Consider the following 6,586-nt stretch of genomic DNA (forward strand, 5'->3'; position numbering starts at 1 on the left):
TGCTCAGGGAAAGAGGCACCACTATGGATGATGGAACTCTCCATGCTGGATCGCGTGGAAGCCTTGAGCAAGCTAGCTACTCGGTAATTTTATTTGACTATATTATTGATCCTTAATATATATTTATTTATTTATTTATTTATAAAATCCATAAATTATAATCAAATCGGACCATTTTAACCGTACCATACCCTGCTTTCCTTCCCCACTTCTTACTCTAATTTGGAAACGTCACGCACGTCCATCACCCTCGTTCCTCGAGCTGGCGCCCGCCGTCGGCCACCCGGCGCCCTCGTCGCCTCGGCGGCGTCCACCGTCGCGCTGACGCTGGCCCTAGCCCACGCCTCCGCGGGCCTCCTCTTCTTCCTGCTCTGCCTTTCGCCCTCCTCCCCGTCCCCGAACCCACATCCGCACCGCCGCCTACGCCTTCGCTCAGGAGCCCGCCAACGCGCGGCGCTCCAGATCCCATTCGACCCAGTCATCGCGGACCCCGAACGCCGCCTCGAGGACCACAAGTGGGAGCGTCTCGCCGCCGCAGGGCCGCATGCCCGGGGCATGGAGGCGGCGCCCGTCCCCGATGGCCTCACCGATGCCGACGGCGAGGCCGACGAGGACTACATCAACGACGTAGCACGATTCAACGTTACGCGCCGCGTGGAGGCTCTGTTCCCAAAGATTGACGTCGACCCCTTCGACGGGCCATCACGGGCGCCGAGCTGGCCGCCTAGAACTCGCGTCCGTGCGGCGGGAGGTGCTACACTGGACCGCCCAGGAGCTCGATCGCCTTCATCCGCGAGCTCGATTCGCTCACTGGTTGCTCGATTTGGCCGCGTCGACGCCTATTCTGTAGGTGAAATTCAGCCCCGATGATTGTCGTTGGCAGGCAAATTTTGCCACTTGGATCGAATTGGGCTTAATCTGATTCGACATCAGCATCAAATCACCGCCATGTAAGCTCCTCATCTCCACTACACTTGTGATTTTAGTATATTTTGTTCTAAACACATCAACCACGAGTTGTTAAACATGGAAGATCAGGATGCGGTAACGTCCATTGGGCAGCACAAGTAGAGGGATCAATATTGAAATCTCATCGGCCAGTTACGCTTTCTTGACCAATTTCTTCGCTTGTTGGAACAATGGGTTCTAGATTTGTCTGCCCATGACGTGTTTGTTGAGATGCCTCAGAGAGAGTGACTTCTCTTTCCCAATTCGCTCAAGTGCTTTCATATTGTGCTCTCTGAATTAACACCAGGTTACTTTGGAGGATGTAGTGATTTCAGTTAGGTTTAAGTCTTCCGTATTTCAGTTTAGACCATGAACAAAAATAGTTTTCAGTTTAGACCTTGAACAAAAATAGTTTTCAGTTTAGACCTTGAACAGAAATCTTTCTTTTATCCGATGAGACAAGATGCTTTCATTGTAATATAGATACAATATTATAATTTATTGAGCAAGAGAAACTCCTAGAATGCTATCAAATTGATGGATGCTTGTCGCAATAAAGATAGTTTTCAGTCTTTACAAAGTTACAGAGTTGTTAACGTTCTACAATGTATCCAATTAATTGATCAAAACCATTTTTCAGTTTATTTTGCCAAGCTGATCAACTCACCAACCACCCATGAATCACCTTTAGCAAGGTTGTTTTTCTTTTCATGATTCAATGGACATGGAAACACTCATATGAAGAATGACATATACAGATCTTTGCCTGGTAAACAGAGATTTGCCCGATAAGCAAATCTATTTGCTGCAGGTGCTACTTCATTTTCTTATTGTCTTCATGAGACGATTGCTGGCAGAAATTCTTATTCACACCACTAAATCTGTGTTCTCTAGCTAGCCATAAGGTACTTTTATGTGATCAATCAGTGGTTTGTACGAGTAAAGGAGGTTCCTTTCCATAGCCCCTTGCATTGTATCTTTGTTATTTATAACAGTTCTACGAAACTTTCTTGTACTTCTTGATGCCTATTTGGAATAACTATAGAATTTATGTAAGCAGAAGACACCATCACAATTGACTTGCTTATAGACCAGTTAACTCTTCTAACAGATAGTCATTTCATGCTATAGATATCTTCCTGACAAAGTTATTTATCAATATTAATAATCAATGTAAATTTGTTGAATCTTTAGTTTCAGGTGGGTGTGCATAACTTATTGTGCTTTTGCAGCACTGTTCTTAATAGATGAGAGCTACAGCTTGTAAGTTGTAACATTCTGCTTTAAGAAGATAACTCATGTATAGGTGCGAGAACTCTCTTTTATATATGAGAGCTGTTGGTAATAGCTCCGTATCCAACTTTTCCATAGCTCTAAAGGCAAATTTAATTTGGAGATGTATACAGTGATTCAGTATTCCAAATAAGTGTTGTTGTTGTGAACCACTTCAATGTGTTAACTTATAGGGTCTTCTTTTGGCTTAGGCTGACTGCAGACTATTTTGTTTTGATCTCCACTATTGTTTACTGAAACGAGTGCAAGATTCATGGTTAAAAAGTTGCACCTATTCCTGACAAGTTGAACGATGGTTTCTCAAGATATATACTATTGCCTTGGTACTAATTTGACATGCTGACTGTAACCGTAGTGCTGGCAAATGCTATGGATGGAGTCAGTAACCAAGTCAATAAGGATCCACATGCATGCCTATGAATGTAATTAGCACTCTGCATCATTCCGGTGAGTCTGATGATCCAGTGACTGAGTTGTACAGAACAATGAGTGTATATACATGAATTTTGTGTCCCTAAAGTATTCTGTTTTGCCAAGCATTAAAATGAAGGAGTTCTACAATCTGTGATTGGGTACGTGCCATAAACTACTCATCTATCAATAATCCCTTATATAGTAATTAGACATCATCTATCATGCATCCAGTTAATTTCCACCTTACTTTGTTCTCCCGAAGAGATAATGATACCCACTTCCTATTTCCATTTTTTATTCTGCAAAAGCACTGAGAAACCTTTGAATCAGATGATGTGGCTATGCCTATAGCCACATTCTCTATGGTCGAAGAGAAAAATAGCTAAATATCTGGTAGTCAGTTCCTTTACAGAAAACACTTCAATTTATGTGGGGTTCATGAAAGATTTGTGCATATTCCAAACAGATGCCTCGAAGGCCAAGAGTTCCATTTTTCATTACAGTTTTTGGATCTAGCTGTTTGTTTAAGCAGTTTTTATCCTTAAAAGATGTTAGAGATGTACTTATTTTTCTTAGAGTAAGATCATTTTAATATATAATTATAAAATTTTACAGCTTGGTAGCTCTTAAGTAACCTACTTTATTTCTGCTCCGTCAGGTGCGCCGGATATACATGGTAAATCTCTGTGTTGTAAACTGTTGCTGCTATGAGTTATGTTAATCCTTATCTTTAATTTCTGAATATACCAGTCAACACATCTGTTGCATGGGTACATATATGAGTCAGTCTATGAGATCGCAAATATGTTTATCCTTTTTGACAAATGACTACTGAATTTTACTTTCTCATGCAGGTTAGTATTCCTACTGATACTGAACAATACTCAGTAGTCATTTACTTGCCATCTAGCACTCTATGTGATTAATTCAGGTATTGTCCAAATTTTGCTATGCATGCAAGTCTTTTTTTTTTCTTTGCCTGCTCAAGGAATCTCAACTCAATTTTTTGGGCTGTAAATATAAGATACTCGATGTCTTCTTTTTTCTGCTTCATTTGATAGGCCAAATTTGCTGTCAGAAAAGTAGAGGTGAAGAGCAAAGATGGTCTTGACGATGTTCCTAGGCTCAGGTCGTCATAACACTGATGTTCCACTATCAAGCAAAATTTGTACTAGAACACGGTATGGATATTGGACAGGCATCTGACAGGCTACGATGCTCTCAACTTCATAGTAGTATACTGGTTAACTTCAGTAGTATGCATGGACAAGTTACAATGATGTGTGGTTTAGTTTTGCACGTAGTTTATTCAATTAACTATTTTATATCGTGAAAAAATTGTACCTTCTTTCTATCACAATATTATTAATTACACGTTCACACTTACTAGTGTAGTAACAGTAGTATAATACAGATCGATGCGTGACTGGCTCTTTTTCCCGTTTTCAATTATACTCTTCCTTTCCGCAAAAAAAAAAAAAAAAAAAAACCACTATACTCTTCCTTGCTTCAGCGGGAGAAGGGCACGGCAAAGCCCAAGAGATCAATCCACGTCAGCGATGTCGCAGCGGACGGTTCCCCCACGCCGGCCGGCCGACCGAGAGCAGAGCCCGTGGATTTCCGCCCGCCGGCCGCCGCGCGCGCCAACGTGCTTTCGCGCACGTACGTCAGCTGCTTGCGCGACCGCACACAAGCGTCATGCACGCGTCCACGTGAGACCGTGTCCTGTACTCAAATACACGTACGCACGCTACGTACAGCTCCATTGAACTAGTACTTCCTACAATACTATGCTCATTCGACGAGAGCTGGTGCCAGGTCGCATTTGCACGATAAAGAGCCCGCCAGAATATATCGCACGAATCATGATGTATATGCTCGGTTTGATAGGGGTATAGTTTTCAGCTTCAAGTCAAATTTTGATATTATAGGTTAAAATAAAATAGTTTGAGTATTTTTTTAGTTTAAAATAGAAACAAAATAAGTCACTGAATATTTCGGTGTATTCACTGCTGTAGATCTAAAAATTCATTGAGCTAGGAATATTTAGGTCTAAGAATTTTTAAAATTGACGCTCTATTAAACATGTCTATATAGAACTTGTTTGGCAGAGTTTTAATTAAAAAATATATAACTTGATATCCGTAGCTTTAAGAATTCGTAAAGCTAAACTGTGGATATATCAAGGATGTTAAGATGAGACATCTTATTTTGATTTTAAACTATAAAAAGACACTTAATCTATTTTATATCAACCTAAAAACTTCATATCTAAAGTGTAGCTAGATTTGAGCTCCGCCAAATATGACCATAAGCATGGTATTACTCCACAAGTCTCATTTTTCCCTGGAGAAATTGCAGATGGATGTATCGACAACAAAAGTTCAAAAGGTTCCGGAATATCTTTGATTTCATTTGGTTAGTAGGTTTAATTTATGACCGCATGACTCCTTTGTCCGGAGAAATTGCAAATGGATGAATCTAATCCACGGGCACCCTTAACATGGAAAAGTCAGGAGACCCTTCGCAGCAAAGTAAGAATCCCATCAGTTTTTGAGATGCCTATCAATCAAACAGGAAAAAAATAGTTTTAACTCAATTAATCGGGACTAAAATGCCCCTGTGAATTTTTTTTTTTGAAAGAAGCAGCTGCTGCTCTTTCACAGGAGGAGGTCAACAGCGGACGACGCCATTTTAGGGGTGCATCGACATCCCCACATTGCAAGGAACCTGACAGTGTTGACAAACGGGGCAGCGAACGGCCGAGGCAGTGCGACAGAGGTGACCGGCGATGGAGGAGGAAGACGCCCGTGGCGACGGAGCTTCGCTCACGGGATAGCCAAATTGATGACGCATATGGATTCTTGGCGTTGAGGAGGTGTTGTGGGCCAAAGGAATCAAGGCGGCGTTTGCCATAAGAGGAAATCAAAGAGCACGGTTTGGGTTTGTTTGGATCTCATGCACAAACGCTGCAAGTCCATCGTCAGTTTATATAGGTAGAGGCAACAAGTTGCCATACGGCTTACATGACATATATGTAACAGAGTTAGTCGGTTGGCACAATCACAACAACTCAACTGAATACAAGATATGCACGTTCCATCTCTATTTTTCAACAGGGGGCAACCGAGCGGAGATGGGGAAGAAAGGCGTGAGTTGGCCACGACGGCGGCCAAGCTAGCTCCAAGGCTCCGGCTTTGGCGCGGTGTAGGCTTAACACCAGGAAGCCACCACCCGTCCTCGCATCCAAGTCCACGGAGAGCGCTGCGGGCGGGTGGCAGCAGAAGCGCCATAAAGGTGGACGACGCACTAATGTTCGACAGGCAGCCACGGGCCAACGACGGTCTGCAGCGGCGGCTAGGTGAGCGGTTGGGACAAAGGAAGAAGACGAGGGCAGAATGGTCTTTTCATGTGTGTAATGGACAGAAATGGCTCGAAGTTGACAGCAGTGGCAAACACTAACAATAAATTTTGAAACCGATGGCAAAACGAAAAGTGATAAAACACGGTGGAAAAGTAAAATTGAGATCCTGTTCATGGCAAAAACAAAAATTATCCCTAGCAAAATTTTACTAGAACTAGAAATGATCATGTAACCAACTTAATTTATTAGCAACCAGGGCCGGCCGTAGGAGGGGCGAGCAGTGCAGCCGCTCCGGGCCCCCAACTCGTAGGGCCCCATCTACCCCCGGGCGGCAAGGCCTCACTCAGCGTCGGCCCAACAGGCAACAGCCCATCGCAGATTCGTAGTGCCGCTCCTTCTGCTGCTAGCGTAGACAAAGTTTCCAATTCCAAGTTTCCAACACAACACGCGAGATTGCCTTTGACCTAGCAGGCTAGAACCCACCTCGTCGTTGCCTCGCCACTCCATTGCAACGGCCGCTTCGCCATCGCTGTCGGCTGCCGTGCAAGACGACTAGACGAGTAACGA

The 6,586-nt window shown here is 43.3% G+C and overlaps 1 long non-coding RNA gene across 2 annotated transcripts; it reads left to right on the forward strand.

Moving 5' to 3' along the window:
• Window positions 1-221: 221 nt before the first annotated feature.
• Window positions 222-4,509, forward strand: LOC133919142 (uncharacterized). 2 transcript variants are annotated; one of them, XR_009909897.1, is made up of 3 exons: window positions 222-3,586; window positions 3,717-3,836; window positions 4,169-4,509. It is a non-coding gene; the product is annotated as an uncharacterized LOC133919142 (long non-coding RNA). The 2 variants fall into 2 exon arrangements; XR_009909896.1 differs by lacking the exon at window positions 4,169-4,509 and having other exon boundaries at window positions 3,717-4,041.
• Window positions 4,510-6,586: the final 2,077 nt, after the last annotated feature.

Source organism: Phragmites australis, chromosome 5 (genome assembly GCF_958298935.1).
Source record: "Phragmites australis chromosome 5, lpPhrAust1.1, whole genome shotgun sequence".
Classification (NCBI taxonomy): domain Eukaryota; kingdom Viridiplantae; phylum Streptophyta; class Magnoliopsida; order Poales; family Poaceae; genus Phragmites; species Phragmites australis.